The sequence below is a fragment of the Suricata suricatta genome, chromosome 17 (assembly GCF_006229205.1).
Source record: "Suricata suricatta isolate VVHF042 chromosome 17, meerkat_22Aug2017_6uvM2_HiC, whole genome shotgun sequence".
In the NCBI taxonomy this organism is placed as follows: domain Eukaryota; kingdom Metazoa; phylum Chordata; class Mammalia; order Carnivora; family Herpestidae; genus Suricata; species Suricata suricatta.
The window spans coordinates 11,691,164-11,709,363 of NC_043716.1; positions in this window are offsets into that span (position 1 = coordinate 11,691,164).

The following is an 18,200-nucleotide window of genomic DNA, read 5'->3' on the forward strand; positions in this document are numbered from 1 at the left end:
GGAGACAGAGGATCTAAAACAGGCTCTGTGCTGTGAGTGCAGAGCCCAACTCAGGGCTTGAGCTCACAAACAATGAGATCATGACTTGAGCCGAAATCAAGAGTCACCTGCTCAGCTGACTGAGTCACTCAGGCGCACTTCCCCTTCCCTGTTTTTGATTCCTTTCTTTCTCTCCTACTTTTAAATGTAGGACCTTGCTGGGGTCTTTAAAATGTGCAGAAATCATTTGTGAAGCAAGGCAGCATATCAGTAAAAGATAAAATGAATAATTAATATACACCAAATTAAATGGATTTGCTTTATCTTTTGACCCCAGAGTGTGCTGCCACGAAGGAGACCGTGGCTGAATGAATGTGTGACCCCAGAAGTTAGATAGCAAAGCTGGGTCCCAGTAGCCTTGGGGTAGGTGAGCCGGGAGTGCTTAAAGCCCCTGTGACTGGGACCTGGTGGGACCACATAGAGACAAGGTTCTGTGTAGAAGGATATCATTTATTCAGTCAATCATTGATTCACTTAGCAAATATGTATTGAGTACCTACTGTGTGCCAGGCACTATTCTAAAGGGACACAACAAAACAGACCAAAGTCCTTGCCCTCCAGGAGCTTCCATTCTAGCAGAGGGAGAGACAATAAGCAAAGAAAGAAGTACTTGTTCCGTCTCATGGGGACAGATGCCCCAGAGATTCAGCCAGGAGTGATGTGGGGCATGCTTGTGGAGGAAGTTTCAGACACGGTGGCCAGGACACACCTTAACTGACTTGAGGTCTTTTAACGGAAGATTTGAAAAAGATAAGAAAGTGAGTCAGGAGATGTTGCAGGGGGAAAAGCAATTCAGGCAGAGACAACAGCCAGTGCAAAGGCCCTGAGGACAGTGGTGCTGGGACACCCTGAGGCCCGTGGGGCTGGGACAGAGGGAGCCAGGGCAGAGGGGTGAGGCTGAGGTGTCTGGGGGATGGACTGAGGATCCTTGCCGGCCACAGTGAACCCTTTGTTTTCACTCTGAGCCAACAGAGAGCTTTGGGAAGGTTTTGAGCCAATCTGAGATGCAATCTTTGGGCTTTTGTTTTTCTGTTTAATGTTGGAAAATTTCAGACATACAGTATATGTAAATACACTGAATAGTAAAATGAAACCCAATGTACTCATCATGGCTGAGGTTTTTGTTTGTGGGTTTTTTTTTTTAATTAAAAAAAATTTCAAGTAGTATTTGCATACAGTAAAAATGACTCTTTCCAGGGTGTAGTTTTTTAAAGTTTATTTATTTATTTTGAGAGAGAGAGAGAGAGGAGAGAGAGAGAGAGAGAGAGAGAGAGAAAATACAAGTGGGTGAGGGCAGAGAGCGAGAAGGAGAGAGAATCCCAAGCAGGCTCCCCACTGCCAGCACAGAGCCCGATGTGACAAACTCACAAATTGTGAGACTGGGACCTGAGCTGAAGTCAGACCTTAACCGACTGAGCCCCCCAGGCGCCCCTCAGTGTATGGTTTTGATAAATGTATACCCTCATGTAGCTACAATCCCAAACAAAAAAACCTATAAAAGTTTTAAACTTATGACTTAAAAAAATTTTTTTATTTTTAATTTTTTTAATGCTTATTTATTTTTAAGTCAGAGAGAGACAGAGTGCAAACAAGGGAGGGGCACAGAGAGAGGGAGACACAGAATCTGAAACAGGTTCCAGGCTCAGAGCTGTCAGCACAGAGCCCGATGCGGGGGTCGAACCCACGAACTGCGAGATCATGCCCTGAGCCGAAGTTGGATGCTTAACTGACCGAGCCACCCAGGTGCCCCTAAACTTATAACTTTAAAACTTTTAAAAGTTTTCTCATGGCTTCAAGTCCCCTCTAACCCTTTGAACCACTCCCCCATGCCACCTCTGATGTGTTTTCTGTCCCCACGGTTTTGGCTTTTCCAGTATGTCCTGTAAATGGAATCACGTAGCACATGGCCACTGTGTCGGCCTCCTTTGGTCTGCACGGTGTCTTTGTCACGCGTGCAGGGTGCTGTGCATGCCAGCAGCGTGTTCCTTCCCGTGGGCCCTTAGCATTCCATGGAACTGGGTTCCTCATGGAACATGGAACCTCCGTTGTGAGGGGATCCCTGTGCCTCCATCGTGGGGGTGGACCATGGGAAGGGAAGCGGAGAAGCAGGGGACCCTTGCTCCACTCCAAATAGGCAGGGACAACAGTGGCAATGCCTGTTGTCCTCAGCTCTGCGGCTCTCACGGAAGCGGCTAGTGGGAGGTAGCTCGTGGGCGTGGCACCCCCCACCCAGGGGAACTGAGGCCTCATGAGAAGGAAGTTCCCTGGAGAGTAAAGTGACAGATTTAGAATTTGAGCCAGTCTGTCTCCGTGCTTTTAGCCCCTCTAGCTCTGTATCCCTTGGCCTCAGTTTCCTCATCTGTGAAATAGACTTAAGGGGTACAAATGACCACACCAAGTGTCCAAACTTCCTGATGTTGGAAGCTGAGATCTGAACAGGCCTGGGTTTGTCCATCCTGGCTCTGCTGTGAGACCCCAGGCCATCACCGGCCCTCTCTGGGCTTCCCTTCCCCTGTCCCCTGCCCGCAGCACCTCAGCTCCACCAGGCCTGCGTGGAATGAGTGTGGGCAGGGTGGGGGGGGCCACCCTGGTCGCCTGCCTAGCATTCTTCCTGGTCAGCCCACACCCATGACCTCGGGCCCCCCGCCGCCCCCAGGCCCCTGGACAGAGCCTTCACTTTTCCTTTTAATGCCTTTACTGTTCTTCTTCCCTGATTACATGCACAGGGGCGCTCACTTAGACATCTCAGAAGAAACAAAAAAATACCAACACGATAAATGTCCCTCATAGACCTACCTGCAAAGTCCGCTTTGATTCCCAGGTCGGCTGTGTGTCCGGCTAGGCGTCCTGCTGTGGCAGCTGCTCATTCATTCGCTTGCTCATTCGGTGTTTGAGGAGCCACTGCTGTGTGTTCTGGATTCCGAGGACACCGCAGTGAATAAGGCAGGCAACTCCTGCTCTCATGGAGCACCGCCCACAGAGTGATTATTCCAACAAAAATATACTCACATCAGGGGCACCTGGGGGGCTCAGGTCATGATCCCATGGTTCATGAGTTCAAGCCCCACATGGGCTGTCAGCACAGAGCTCGCCTCAGATCCTCCGCCCTCCTGTCTCTCCCCCTCCCTGACTTGCACTCTCCCTCAAAAATAAATATCTTAGACATGTAATCAAATCCTATTCACTATTTCGTACTGGTTCTTTTTCTTTTTTTGACAATACACTGTGAGCATTTTCCTTTGTTACTATACGGAAATCACACATCAGTCTTTAAGAACTTTTAAAATTTATTTTTGAGGGGCACCTGAGAGGCTTAGTCTGTTAAGCCTCCGACTTCGGCTCAGGTCAGATCTCACATTCGTGGGTTCCAGCCCCCGCATCAGGCTCTGTGCTGACAGCTAGCTCAGAGCCTGGAGCCTGCTTCCGGTTCTGTGTCTCCTTCTCTCTCTGCCCCTCCCCCTCTCATGCTCTGTCTCTCTCTGTGTCAAAAATAAATAAAACATTAAAAATTTTTTAAATTCATTTTTGAGAGAGAGAGAGAAGAGAGAGAAAGCATGAGTGAGGGCAGGGGGAGGCAGAGAGAGAGAATCCCAAGTAGGCTGTCTATGTAGGGCCGACATGAGGTTTGAACTTGCGAACCACGAGACCGTGACCTGAATTAACTGACTGAGCCACCCTGGCACCCCTCTTTAAGAACATTTTTAAAGTTAATTTTTGACCAGGTAATAAGTTCACATGTTTCATAAACTAAGGCAGAATAAATGCAGGCAACTAAGAACAATGAACCTCGCGACCATGTTCTCAGTTCCCCACCACACACAGGGAAGCAGTTTTTCTTGTTTCCTACAAATTTTTTTGGACTTTTCCACCCATAAACCTAAGTAAGTACATGTGTATATTCTTCCCCACCCCCACCACCACCCCTTTTTTACAGTAGGCTCCGTGTCCAGCGTGGAGTCCGATGCGGGGCTTGAATTCATGACCCTGAGATCAAGACCTGAGCTGAGAACGAAACCCAGATGCATACCCGACTGAGCCACCCGGGTGCCCCTCTTTCTTCCCATTTTGATCCCCAAATTAGCGTGAGCTGCTAAGTGTGCTGTGTCACCTCCCAGTATGTCCCAGAGGTCCTGCTGTATCAGCGCATCATGGGTGTCCTCACTCTACAGCTGCGTCATTTGCCATTGATGAATATCATGATGTCATTAGCAGATGACAAGACCCTAACCATTCTCTTACACACAGTCCTTTATTGATGGCTATTTGGGTCATTTCTAAATATAGCATCTTTGTCTCCACTGCTGATTCTCCCATCTTATGGATACAGTAATTAACCAGTTCCCTGTCGTGGGGCATTTAGGTCCACTTCTCGCTGCCTGGAGATGAGTGTTTGTCCAGATGTTCGCCTACCTTTGCAACTGTCTTCCCAAATAAATGTCTGCTACCAACAGCATCTCTCGAGTGCCCCTTCTATGGCGGGTGCTGTGCTGAGTGCGTGTGATCCCATCGAATCCTCACACTCACCCTGGGCGGCAGGGAGCATACAAATGAGGGGACAGGACTTTGGAGAGGCTGAGAATTGTCCGGAGTGGCCGTGGTGGTAGGTAGTGTGCTGGGATCTGAACCCAGGTGAGGCTGAGTCCAGAGTCTGATATTCCAAGCAGGGGACAAGCCACCAGGTGGGCCTGTCAGACAGGACCCTCCCAAGGGCAAGGATGGCTCCCTCCTGAGAAGACGCAGCATCTCAGAGATCACCTGGAGCAGATGGAGTCGAAATACAGCATCTGCAGGGCCTCGGCAGGTTGTCTGATTGAGGGAGACGGGTTGGGTGTCAGACAAAAGGGAGCAGTGTGGAGTGTGGCAGAGTGGGGACCTCCTGCCCTCTCCAGGGGGACAGCTGCTGCTCACTCCAGCTGACTGTTCCATGTGGGAAGCCTGTCCCGAATTTTTTCTTTTTTTTCTTTTTTAACAGTTATTTATTTTTTCGAGAGACAGAGCATGAGCAGGGGAGGGGTGGAGTGGAGAGAGAGGGACACAGAATCTGAAGCGGGCTCCGGGGTCTGAGCTGTCAGCACAGAGCCGGACTAGGGGCTCGAACCTAACAACCACAAGATCATGACCTCAGCCAAAATTGGATGCTTAACCGACTGAGCCACCCAGGGACCCCCTGTCCTGGGTTTTCACAGGAGCTGGAAATCAAATACTAAAGTGAGGTGTTCCTATGTTTATGTGATGGGAACTGATTAGAAAACACAATTCTGTGCATCTGCTGCTGCCCCTCACATGGCCGGTGGCGAGTCAGAGAAGACCTGGAGAGCGAAACGATCGGTGTATCCAGGTCAAGACCATGTGCACCTTTGTTGTAGCTTTCTGGCCATTTCTTCCCCCTGGAGATGTAAACTTTTTGAAAATAAAAAATTGGGGCGGGGGAGAGGAGATAAAACCAAACAGAATAAGCGAATCTGGGCTAGATCCTGATTCAAACCAAAAAATCCAGCCATAAAAGATATTCTGGAGACAATGGGGTAACTGGCAGATGGATCGTGTATTGGATGGAATTGTAGCTTTTCTCTTAGATGGGATCATCGTTGTGTGTGACAAGTGGACAGTGCGTGTTCTCGGGGTACACATGCTCAAGGCTTGCGAGCAAAAGGTTGTGGTGTCAGTAACTTACCCTCAAATGACACAGAAGACAATACAGACCCACAATACAGACCCACGTGGGGGAGAGAGGTGGCGAGAGAGGAGCACATGCGGGTCGAGCATTAGCAATGGCCATCCCAGCCATCAATTTCCTGTGTGCTTGAAATTCTTCATTAAAAAGTTGGAGGTTGGGGCGCCTCGGTCGGTTGAGCGTCCAGCTTCGGCTCAGGTCATGATCTCATGGTTGTGGGTTTGAGCCCCGCGTCAGGCTCTGTGCTGATATCTAGCTCAGAGCCTAGAGCCTGCTTCAGATTCTGTGTCTCCTTCTCTGTCTGACCCTCCCCTGATCGCTGTCTCTCTCTCTCTCTCTCTCTCTCTCTCTCTCAAAAACAAATAAAACATTAAAAATTTTTAAAAAGTTGGAGGTAAAGATGGGGGAAGCATCCATGGGGGTAAAACAAAATGTGTGTGGGTGCTCGAAATGGCCCCCTGTTTACCACCTGTCATTTAGCTCAATTAACCATCATGCCAAATGGGGAAACTGAGGCCTAGGGAGAAGGAAGGAACCATTCCCCGCCTTTATTTTTGCCTTCCATCCCTTTTTTTTTTGCCACTGGTTTACCTTCCTAATTCATTTTCCTCATCCAGTGTGCGAGTGGGTGTTTGGGCTGGTGAAGATAAGGCACTTCCTATCCCTTGGTCTTTTCTTTCTCCCTGACTGGACTGTATGCAGGTGGTTCTCTTAGAGTCCCATCTTGCAGAGGTGGAAACTGAGGCCTAGAGAGGGGAGGTGACTTGACTGAGTTGCACATCAAGTTGGGCAGGGGAAGCCCATCCTCAGGGATTCCTGTCTTCCCTTCTGTCCCTAGAGCAAGAGCACTCACTTTGGAGTCAACAGGCCAGGCTCTGCCACCAGCTTTGCTGTGTGACCTGAGGGCTGACCTAACTTCTCTGAGCTATAGTTTGGGGCGAGAAGGCTCCTGACCTGCTGCCCTGTGAACTGTTAGAACTGTTCTAGGTGCCCCTGGCCCTGCAGTCCCCGAAATCTCAGCGTCCCCAGCTGTGACGCCCACCCAGCCTGCCCCAAAGGGCCATTGCTCCCCTCTCTGGCCCTTCTCTTCCCCAACTCCAGACCCACCCAGCTGCTGTCCCCTCCAGCCTCAGCCTACCTCTCTGTGTGTTTGCTCCTATCAGGGCTTGGACCCATGACATCACCCTTCTGAGCCCTGGGTCTCCCTGCACCTCCCCTCCCCCACCTCCCGCCCTGTGCTGCTCAGGGCTGCTGCTGCTGCTGCTGCTGCTTCTTCTTCTTCTTCTTCTTCTTCTTCTTCTTCTTCTTCTTCTTCTTCTTCTTCTTCTTCTTTTAATTTATTAGACTGCTTCTGTCCTCCTCCCCAGGCTTTTAAGGTATAGGTTACACACCATAAAATTTATACATGTAAATGTAATCTTGATGATTTTTGACAAAAGCGCACAGCTCTGTAACCTCCATCACGAGCATCCTATAGAATATTTTCTTCATTCCCAGATTTTCCTTGTGTCCTTTTGCTGCTAATCCTCTCACCCCAAGTCCCTGGCAACCACTGATCTGTTTTGTGTCACTGTAGTTTTACCCTTCCAGACAGCATACAAATTGAATTGTATCCAAAGTATCCAACTACGTCCGATTGTATCCAACCTGTTTTGGTGTGGCTTCTTTGACTCAGCATAATGCACTTGAGGGCCAGCCATGTTGCTGCCTTTATCTGTAGCCCGTTCCATTTTAGTTGCTGCATAATATTCCATGGACTGATAAACCATAATTTGTTCTTCCATTCCAAGTTCATGGACATTTGGGTTTTAATTATAATGAAAAAATCTGCTATTAATATTTACACACAAGATGTGTGTGTGTGTGTGTGTGTGTGTGTGTAAACACAGGTTTTCAGGTGTTCATTTCCCTTGGGAGTGGAATGGCTCATAGATAGGTATATATTTAATTTTATAAGAGACTCACAAGCTGTTTTCCAGGCTGGCCACACCATTGTGCAGTCCGCCAGCAAGGTTTCTGCAGATCCTGGCCAACACTTGGAATTGTGGGTAGTAGAACCTCACTGTGATTTTAATCTGCCTTCCCCTAGTGACTCATGATGCTGACAACCTTTTCACGTGCTTATCTGCCATTCGTGTGTCTTCATTGGTGAAGTATCTGTTTGGATCTTTAGCACATTTTTTTTATTGGTTATTTGTTTTCTTATTTTTGAACTGTAAGAATTCAGTGCATATTCTGGGTACAAGCCCTCTATCAGAGACGTGTTTTGCAAATATTTTCTTTTGGGCTTGTTTTGAGAATTCAGTAACATCATAAATGTTCAGTAAATGGGTGTTTTATCATTGTTATTCTTATGACTACTGCTACTTTAATACTCTATTTTGTCCTTGTGGATAGAACAAAACCTCATGCCTCTGGGGCTGAACTCCCAGTGGCACCAGCCAATGAAGGCTCCCCAGAGCCCCCAAACCCACACTCAGGTCCCCTGAGGCTGGAACTTCCCAAGGGAGACACAGCCTCTACTGGAGCCCAGGCATCTCTGTGTGGTTTGTTGCTTATAATATTCACTTATCAAAACCAACCAGCTGGCCTAGGCTGCTCGGCTGGGCCGCTCCTGGGAGGGGAGGGTGGCCCAGAAGAGACCTTGGAGACACCCTCGCCCTCCCTGCCCCGCCTTGCCCTGCCCACCGGGCAGAGCCACATCCCTCCCCACCTTCCGCCCACCTCCAAGACTCCAGTGTGCCGGGCATGCGCAGACACGCTCCCTCCTACGAGCTTCACCTAGGATCTGATTTCCATTTGCCGTGTGAGAGAGACCCCTGAGGCTTGGAGAGCCGATGTGGCTGCCCGAAGCCCCCCCCTGCCCAGGCAGGGTGCTGCTGAGACACCGCCTCGGGCTCTCTTGCGTGAGCATTCGCCCAGCTGGCGCACACTGCCAGGCTGAGCCCAGAACACCTGGAGGTAAACGGTGACTGTTTACCGAGCACCTCGTGGGTGCCAAGCCCTGGGCCAGGTGGGAGGTATCTCCCTAGGGGGAGTGGCTGTTGTTGTCCCATTTTACAGATGAGGAAACTGAGGCTTAGAGAGACCAAGTGATTCACTCAATAGAGTGGCAGAGCAGGCTTTGTGTGGGGGCACGCTGTCTCCTCGCCCGAGTGCTGGACTGCTAGCCCACACTGGGCCCACAGCTCTGTCCCTTCCGTGCGGCCTGTCCCAACCGGTGTGGCCAGCTGTCCGCGCTGCCAGGCATAGTATGTGCACATCCTCGTTGACCGTCTCAACAGCACTTAGAAGTCCGTCATGCCCTCCCCACTTCTCCTTGACGTGCCCTTCAAGCTTGTTGGCTGGGGCTGCTTCTCCGACTGCCCTCCCCACCTGAGTATCGCCCTTATTCATCCAACTCTTCCTGGGGGGGCCTGGCTGACTCAGACAGCCGGCTGGGTCCCCCGGTGGGGAGGGGGTGGGGGGGAGGTGGGGAATGCCCAGGGCAGGCAGCATCTGGCTGTGTTAGGACTCTGCGCCCTTCGCCCCGGCCATCCCCTTTCTGGGACTACCACCCTCAGATGCCCTGGCACGGTGGAAAAGTTCGCATGAGGACGTTCATTGTAAATGTGAAGTACTAGAAGGCACCCAAATGCCAGTCGGCAGGGGGCCTGCTAAATGCCTTGTGGGCACATCATTCCGTGGATTCTCGGCAGCTGCGAAACAGATGAGGATGCTCTCTGTGTGCTGAGATGAAGGGCGCGCAGGATCTAAGGGGACGTTAAGTCACAAAGAGACGTGCAGGATCCTGAGAAGAGGCCAGACATTGCTTTGTCCCTGCAAGGATCCGTGAGGCACTGAGTCCTGGGAGGGCGCAGATGTGGCTGCGGGACAGAGGTGGAGACAGTTCACTTTCATATCTTTTCCCTTTTGAATTTTGAACTGAAATTTCCCTCTCCTCTGGAAAGACACCTCTGATTCCATGACCTGAGGTGTTTTAAGTAACTTAGGAGTCAGGAGGGTCCCCCCTTTTCTAAATCTAACTGCCTCACTGGTTCTCGGGAGGTCCCGCCCCTCCACTCATCGCTTGTCTAGTTTTGGGTCAGACCGGACACCCCCGAGGGAAGATACTTCCTTCAGGGGAACCCACACATCCAGCTCAAGGCCCTAGGAGGCCACCGAGTTGGCCCAGATCTTGAGGTCTCCTTCTGCCCTTGGGTGTCAGGAGTGGGCTGATTCCACAGCCAACCCTCTGTTGAGCTCTGACTATGTGCTAAGCACATTCTAGTCCTCCCCCTGACTCTGTAAAGTGAGTACCAGTAAAACCTCCTCTTTACAGAGGAGGAAACTGAGGCTCACTGAGCAGTTGTGAAATCCTAGAACTCTCCTGCGGTCACGCACTGGTAAATGGAAGGGATCTTGGCAGCCCCTTGAGGAAGACGGGCCATCTGTGGTTTTTCCACCCTGGGGGTGCCTTTCGCTTGCCCTTGAATGGGGCTGGAGACCCACGATGCATTAGGTCTGGGCTTGTGGGCTCCAATCCTGCGTGACGAAGGGAGCTCGGGGGTTTGGGGGAAGCCCGAGGAGGGAGCAGTAATCCCACCTGGAGCAGCAAGGAAAGCTTCCGGAAGGTGCAGCTGGCACTCAGCCAAGAATGATGAGATGGCTGTCACCTTCCCCTCCGCGTGTCCCCCACCAGGCTCACTATCTCCTCTTCCCACACCTGCTGCCTGGCCCGCTGTTATCTCCGTGATTGGCACCCTTCTCCTGAACCCATGGGAGGCTCGAGGCCCATCACTCTGGCCTCCTCCCTCAGCCTCCACCCCCTTTCTGCCAGCCACTAAGGCCTCTGGATCTTTCTCAGATCCTGCCACCATGTCCCTCACTCCTGTCATATCTGGACTTGTCTCAGCTCCTCCCTGGAGGAGGAAGTCCCCACCAGGGCCCTGCCCTAAGAGTGGCTGACACACTGGGAAGTGTGGTAGGTGGCTCTGTGGATGGTCACCGGCCACAGTAAACTGCAGAAGGGCTGTGGAGGTTTTAGAAAAATGGCTGCCGGTTCTCCGACATTCTTCTTACTGTGAGCCAGGGTCTGTGCCTCCTGTCCTTAAAACTAGTCGGGCTGCTGTGACCAATAGAGTAAGGCGGAAGTGGCCCTGTGTGACTTCTCACACTGCAACTTCCACGGAGGTCTCCATCTGCCAGGCTGGGAGGGAGCCGTGTCCACAGGCAGAGGCTACGTGTAGGTGCTCCGGTCCCAAGACCAAGCTGGGCCCAGCCGTGGGGCCTCCTGTGGCCCAGGTGCCCAACAGGGAAGTGAGTGGGACTGAGGCCCCAGATGTGGGTCACAATCAGGCCACCCCTGCTGTGCCCTGAGCATGACAAAATAGTTATTTTGTACTACTGAGTTCAGGGGGGATTGGAACTGAGTTTAGTGGGGATTTATTGAGCAGGAAATAAGGGGAGGGGGTAGGTTTTTGTGGCTTTCCCTGTCTCTGACCATTATTTTTTTTTCTCAACACATATCTTCTGGGACTTAGGAGGGACTGGGGGCTGCAGAGGCCAAGCTGGCTTGGAACTCAGCTCAGGGTCAAACCCTAGAGGCGCTGTTTTTCCCTCCTCTGTGACACAGTGGGGCTGGATTATAACCAGGGAACTTTCGCTGTGCCCCTCTGCCTCCCCCAAGCCGCGGCACACACCCAGCCCCTGCTACCACCGGATTCTGGAGTTTGGGGTCACTAGATGGTGCCACATCCTGTGAGGCTCCCAGTTTGGCTATTCCAGGAAGGCTGCCTGTAAGAAGAGGAGGGATTTGAGTTGTAAAAAACAGGCAGAGTTACAAATAATGATGACCTTTTGTTTCTTTATGTTAAAATATCAAATAAACATTGCCTCTCGTGACATATTAAACCACAGCATACTTAATATATATTAAAAATAACACCCGGTTCTTACAGAAATGTTTGACAGTAAAGCATAAATAAGACAACAGATTCCTTATACGCTCTTTGCCTAGAAATCAGCATGGCTGACCTGTTGGGAATATTTCCTTTTTTTTTTTTTTAAGTTTATTTATTTTGAGAGAGACAGGAAGAGTGAGTGCGGGAGGGGCAGAGAGAGCTAGAGGGAGAGACTCCCAAGCAGGTTCCACACTGTCAGCACAGACCCCAGTGCAGGGCTCGAACTTACAAACCATGAGATCATAGCCCGAGCCAAGATCAAGAGTCAGATGCTTAGCCAACTGTGCCACCCAGGCGCCCCGGGAATATTTCCTACATTCCTACTGAACCACTCCAACCCGGCAGCAACTTTTAGCAAACTTTCCCTGTGGCTCAAGCAAGGCAGAGAACAGTTGGCAGAAGGGAGAATTCCTAACACGACACAAGAGGCCACATTTGGGGCACGTAGCTCAGTGCCCTCGCTCCCTGCCCCTGCACAGTGTAAAGGACAAGGTCATCACAGCAGTCACCCCCCCACAGGGGACCCAGATCTGAGTCATTCACAGAACAACGCCGTGGGTGGCAGGGCCCCTCGAGTGTGTGAGACCGAACTTCCTTCCCGCTGCTTCTTGGTTCTCTCCTCCCCAAGCACCAGCACAAACCCGCCGTGCCAGGGCGGAGTGGAAACCTATCCCGAGGAGGAGGGCTAAGGAAGCCACTTGTCCAAGCATGCGGGGGGCATGGTGGCCACCTGCCCACCAGATGTCCGAATCAATCTCAGTCTTTCGCTGGGGCTTCCCCCAGGACAGGTTCTTTCCACCCAAGAGCATCTGCAACCCTCCAAAGGACAGTTTTCCCTGGACGGACGACCCGAACAGCCTTCTCCCCGTCTACCGGGGAGCTGTGCGGTTGCTGGAAACAGAACGTTTGGAAGGATGGAGGGCCGAGTCTGGAGCAGGAGCAGGCTGGGGGTGGCGGCCAAGGGCATTTCTTGCAGGGGAGCTTCCCCAGACTGCAGGCAGCCTCCTGAGGCCTCTCAGTGTGGGGAGGTGGGAAGCACTCAGCACCTGCAGGGGACCTTCAGGGACAGACCTGGGGCTTGGCTTGGCCCGGATGGCTGCACTGCTCCAGTGATCTCCAGGGCAGGCCCCTCAGAGTGGCCCTTGGCTCTGAGGTCATGCCCAGCCGAGGCCGGAGCCACCACACAGTGGCCTCCCCTGCCCGAAGTCCCCTCTGTTGGGCACGTGTGTCCCTTTTTTGTCTGCCCTGCAGCAGACCCTGGCCCGGGGTCTCCGCCGTGTCCCCTCCCTGCCAGGCAGAGCCACCTTTATAGGAGACGCCGGACACTACCAGATCCTGGTGCCCCAGCCTGCCAGGGGCCCTGTACATGGGCACAGCGCATCAGATGGCCTGCCCCGACTCCGCACAGAAAGCAGACAGCAAGTAGAACGGGGGTCACCAGACTCTTCGGCAGAGGCATGGCTGCAGCACTGGCCCAACTGCGCAGGAAGCTGGCGAGGGCTCCGGGGAGGCACTTGTGGCTTTTCTGGGGAGCCTGTGGCTGGGGGGCCAGAGCGTCCTCGAATGACTGATGATCCTCTAAAATGATTTCATTTTGGCCTTCCATGGGCTGGGCTTGCTGATCCCTGACCTCATGCCCTTCCACTCTCCCCCCCCCCCCCCAATCTGTACTATGCTCTAGACCCACAGTGGGCCTTTTCATTTTTGCTGCAAGTTTACGTTTAATTTTTATTAAAGCAATGCATGTACATAGGGCTAAAAGTCAAACGGCATTACCAGGCTTGTAAGAAGGACAACAAGAACCCATGAGCTGCCGGCTCCTGCCCCCGGACAAACAGGAAGTGAGCATGGACCGGGTGCCAGGCTCTGTTCTGGGCGCTGAGGGGGCAGCGGCATCCCAGACAGACACCAAGTCCCTTCCGTCTGCAGCTGATCTTCCATTATGACTGCCTCCAACCCCTTTAGCTCTTCCTCATCTCTCGATCACATGCTTATGTTGCTATTTCTTTCTTTCTTTTCAATTTTAGAGAGTATCCGATAGCTTCCCACCCTGGAAGATAAGGATTTAGTTCTTTTACACATGGACCCATGCACTTCTCCTCACTGAAGCGCTGATCTCACGTCCTCAAAATTTTTGGATACATTAGTATTTGGTGTTTACAATGTTGCAATTAAGTCTCAGTCCTCAAAATTTTTGGATACATTAGTATTTGGTGTTTACAATGTTAAGTCAATATTGTTTCCAGCTGAGCTGTGTAGCACATTATGACTACATTTTCTATGTTGTGTTGTGTTTCCAGGAGTTAACAATTGACTTTTTTTTCCCTTTTGATGTCAAGGTGGGTACTCTGGGTCCTTTCAAGCTGGAGGCTCATGACCTTTGTCTCTGGGAAGTTGGGAGGCACAACTGCTCCTTTTATAAACTTTTTTTAATGTTCATTTTGAAAGAGACACAGAGAGAGAGCATGACGAGTAGGGGAGGGTCAGAGAGAAGGAGGAGAGAGGAGAGAAGAGAGAAAGAGAGGGAGAGAGACAGAATCCTAAGCAGGCTCTGATCCAACAGCACAGAGGCCAACATGGGGCTCTATCCCACAAACCATAGATCATGACCCGAGGCAAAACCAAGAGTTGAATGCTCAACCAACTGAGCCACCCAGGAACCCCTCCTTTTACAAACTCTTAACTCATTTTGTTTCCATTCCCACCTTCCCCTCCTCCTCCAGAACGACCTGTTGCCTCTCAGGCTGAGGGTTTCGAAGGGTCCGTCATGTCAGTGGTCTGGTTTCGGTTTGGCTTCCTCCCTGATCTTACTTTCCTCCACTCTCTAAGTTGGTTACTATTTGTCTACTCATTTTCTGGCTTCAAAAATGTTGTGGATTCCTCTTGTCCCTGTCATTGACTTTCTTATTCTCTTTGTCCTTGTGAATTTGTGCCTTAAGGATTTATTTTACTTATTTTATTTTACTTCATTTCATTTCATTTTATTTTATTGTCATTTCACAGGGGTTTTAGGAGGGAAGGGAGAAAAATATCCCCATCCAGTTCATGATTAACTAGAGGTTTCCTTCACCTTTCTCTGAGCTCCTACTGTGTACTGTGGACTATTTTAAATCAGCTCCTACCCTCAGTTTCACATGGCTCTTTTTTAACACCCAAGTCTGAGCTCAGAAGGTACTTCCTCCAGGAAGGCCTCCTTGACCACTCTGTCTGATGGTGCCTCTCTGCCACATCACCCTGCTTTACTTTTTGTTTAGAGCCTCACTACTTGAAACTATTTTATGTATTTACTTTCATTAATGTATTGACTTTCTTAACCTCCCCCAGAGGTTTGCTCCTTGAAGGTAGGGACTTCATATATCTTGTTCTTTCCTGTCTCCTCAGTACTTAACATGGGGTCCAGCCAAAGTAGATGCTCAGCAAATATATGTCTAATGATGGATGGGTTTGCATTTGGGATCTCTAAGAGGCCAAGTTCAGCATGACTTAAGGAAGAAAATGGTAATAGTCAGAAGTTTCTAGAAATGGAAGACACTTCTACTGAGGGCCCAAGACCCTTGTCATATGAAGGATGTAAGTCTTGGCTTGGGGATGGCCAAAAGGGTACTAAAGCATTGAAGAGAACAGATGTGTTAATATTCAAGGCCTGACTGAGACACGTGGTTGGCTCAAGGTCACTCAGCTACTCCTGAGGGGATGGGGGGGCGGGGGAGACAGGACACCCTTTGGATTCAAAACCAGCTCTTTGCAGGCTGATATTGGGGCGCGCCCAGGTCACGGAGTCAGCCTGATCTGGGTGCAGCTTGCCCGTATTCTCCTTGGTCAGGCGGGCAACTCACTTGTCTCCGTGTCTGCACTCCTCCCCCATGCCATGGCGATAAGGACAGCTCCGATGTCCTGGAGTCTAGATAACAAACTTGAGACTTCTAGTAAGGTGCCTGGCACACAGCGGGTTGTCCTGATGATCTGGGTTAAAAGTCTGGTTTCTTTCTTCCTGGCAGTGAGAGTCAGGAAGCTGCTTGAAGCCTTGGGCTTCAGTTTCTTTGTCTGTGAGACGAAGGTCTTACCGTGCTGACCTCACTGGGTCATGTTGTGTGACAAGTGTCACTCAACACCTGTCCCTGCCTCCTGGGCAGGAAGTGCCACTTGTGAGGACCTGGGAACAAGAGGCTCTGGACTGAGGCTCCGGGAGGTCCCTGGGCCTGGGATGAGTCTCTGGGGCAGCCTCGGGGTTTCTGTGCCTCCCTGCAGAATACTGGGCTGGACAGATGCAAGGACTCCATCAGGAGCAAAGAGCTTGGCATTTTTCCAGAAAGCAGTGGCAAGAGCTCAAGGACAACTTGTTTTGCCCAGGAGGAGGATGTTGCAACCCATTCAATGGAAGCTTGGGCACAATAGGCAGGGAAAACTCTGTCTCCATCTGCCCGTTTCAACAATAGGTCTGCCATTACTAGCTGCTTTAGGCATCTCAGTTTTCCTTTCTGTGAAATGGAGATGGTGATGATAGTATGCACCTTGCTGGCATGTGGTGAGCCTTTCTCCATTGCACAGTTGTTCACTGAGCACCTGTGTGCTGGGGACACTGCAGGGGCCAAAGCAAAGTCACCACCCTCATGCATCTTGCATCATAGGGAGTCCATGAGATGATGTGCTTTGAGGGATTAGCACACAGTAGGGACTCTAAAAATAGTACCTGCTCCTTTGCTGGCGGAGTCATGGAGCTTGCATGAATTCACCCTCCGATGCTTGAGAGTGATGATGTAAACAGGCGAGGTGAGCCCCTACCTTCGCCCTCACTATTCTCCTCTGTACATTGCGACGGCATAGCCTGACCCCGAGGCAGAGGCTCCCGCCTGCGCCCCCGCTCTCCTGGGGTAGGTTCCTACTGCCTCGAAGCCCCACCTCCGGCAGCCCTGTGCTGGGCCCGAAGGACAGAGCCCCAGCTCCTGCTTTGGAGGAACACAGATTCGATAGGGAGGCAGATGGCGCTGCAGCCAGTGGCAGAGCCAGGGTCCTTGATGAGAGGCCTGGGGTGGAGGTGCTGGGGGCGTGCGTCAGGGAAAGCCTCCTCTTTTGATGTCACAACTGGGCCTTGAAGGAAGGTAGGGATGAGTCAGGTGGAGAAGACAGGGAACGGCCTTCCTGCCTTCCTGGCCAAGGGAACTGCCTCTACAAAGAAAGGTTTAGGGAGGAAACTGGCAGTGTCTGGAATGGGGGGATGGCTGGTGAAGGTCCCCACTTAGGGAGCCTGGAAGGAGTTGGAACATGGCCCACTGTGTCTTTTGGAAGGCTGTCTCTGGCTGTGGTATGGAGGAACTGGGGGCAGGAAGCAAAGAAAGAGGAGGAGGAGGAGGGGGAGGAAGAGGGGGAGAGAGTGTGGTTGATGCTGCCCAGGCCTCCATGAAGTGACCATCTGGCATCCAGCCACCAGGCCAGAAATGGTCACCAGAGGGCGCTGTGTATCAGCAAGCCGTGGAGGCCTCTGCTGGTGTCAGCTGTGCTTGTGGACTGAGTCTGTTAACGCGCCTGCACCTGTGTGGCCACTCCACGTGCATGGTCACACTTGTGCCCCCTGCTGTGTTCATGTGTGGCTGTGTATTTGGGGGCTGTGTGTACGAACACAGGTGTGAAAGGGGGCTTGTGGGGTTTTGATGGTGTAAGGGTGTGTGGATGAGAATGTGCAAGAGATACCTGTAGGTGAGAACAGGGGCCCCCCCATCTCCCACTACTCCAGCCACAGTTCTTCCCTTAGAAGCCGTCTACCTCAGGGTCTTTGCACCTGCCGTTCCCGCTGCCTGCATGCCTTTCTCCAGGACAGACATCCTCATGACCGACCCCCCCTCACCTCTCAGCTCTGTGCTTACACGTCACTTTCCAGGCTTTTCCTGCACTCCATCTTTAGAAGTACAGCCCCTACACCCAGACTCACTCCCTGTCTCCCTCCCTCCTTTGTCCCATAGCACTTATCCTCTGACAGACTATAAAATAACTTAGGCATTTGGCTTGTCTGGCTTGTCCACTAGACCATCACCTTCCTGAGGGCAGGGAGCTGTGTCTTGGTCAGTTGTGCTTTCAGTGCTAGGCACACAGTCAGTGCTCAATAAATCATTGTTGAATGAATGAATGAATGATTGAGTGGGCTTCCCCAGTCCTGGGTTCAGATCATCATCTCTTTCCAGTCCTCTGCCCTTCCAGGTCCCTCCCCCCTCTGCTCACACCCATCTCCTAACTTTGGCCACACCCTCTCCCTCCCTTCCTCTCTGTTTCCCTGACTCTATAGGGAGCGGTGTTTTGTTCTCAGAGTCAGGGTAAGAAGCACTCTGTCGTGACTCCATCCAACACCCCTTCTGGTTTCTGAGGGATCATGCAGTTCCTCAGCCTCACTGTGCTCCTTAGAGGCGGTCGGTGGCCCACGGGTGTTACTGCCACATCTCTCCTGTGGTACTTCCACCCTTGGCAGCAACGCAGCTCTCCATCCCAGTCTGGTCCTCATATGTGGCCCCTTTCACACCCCGAACCTTTCTGGGGAGACTCTTCCTTGCTTCTCT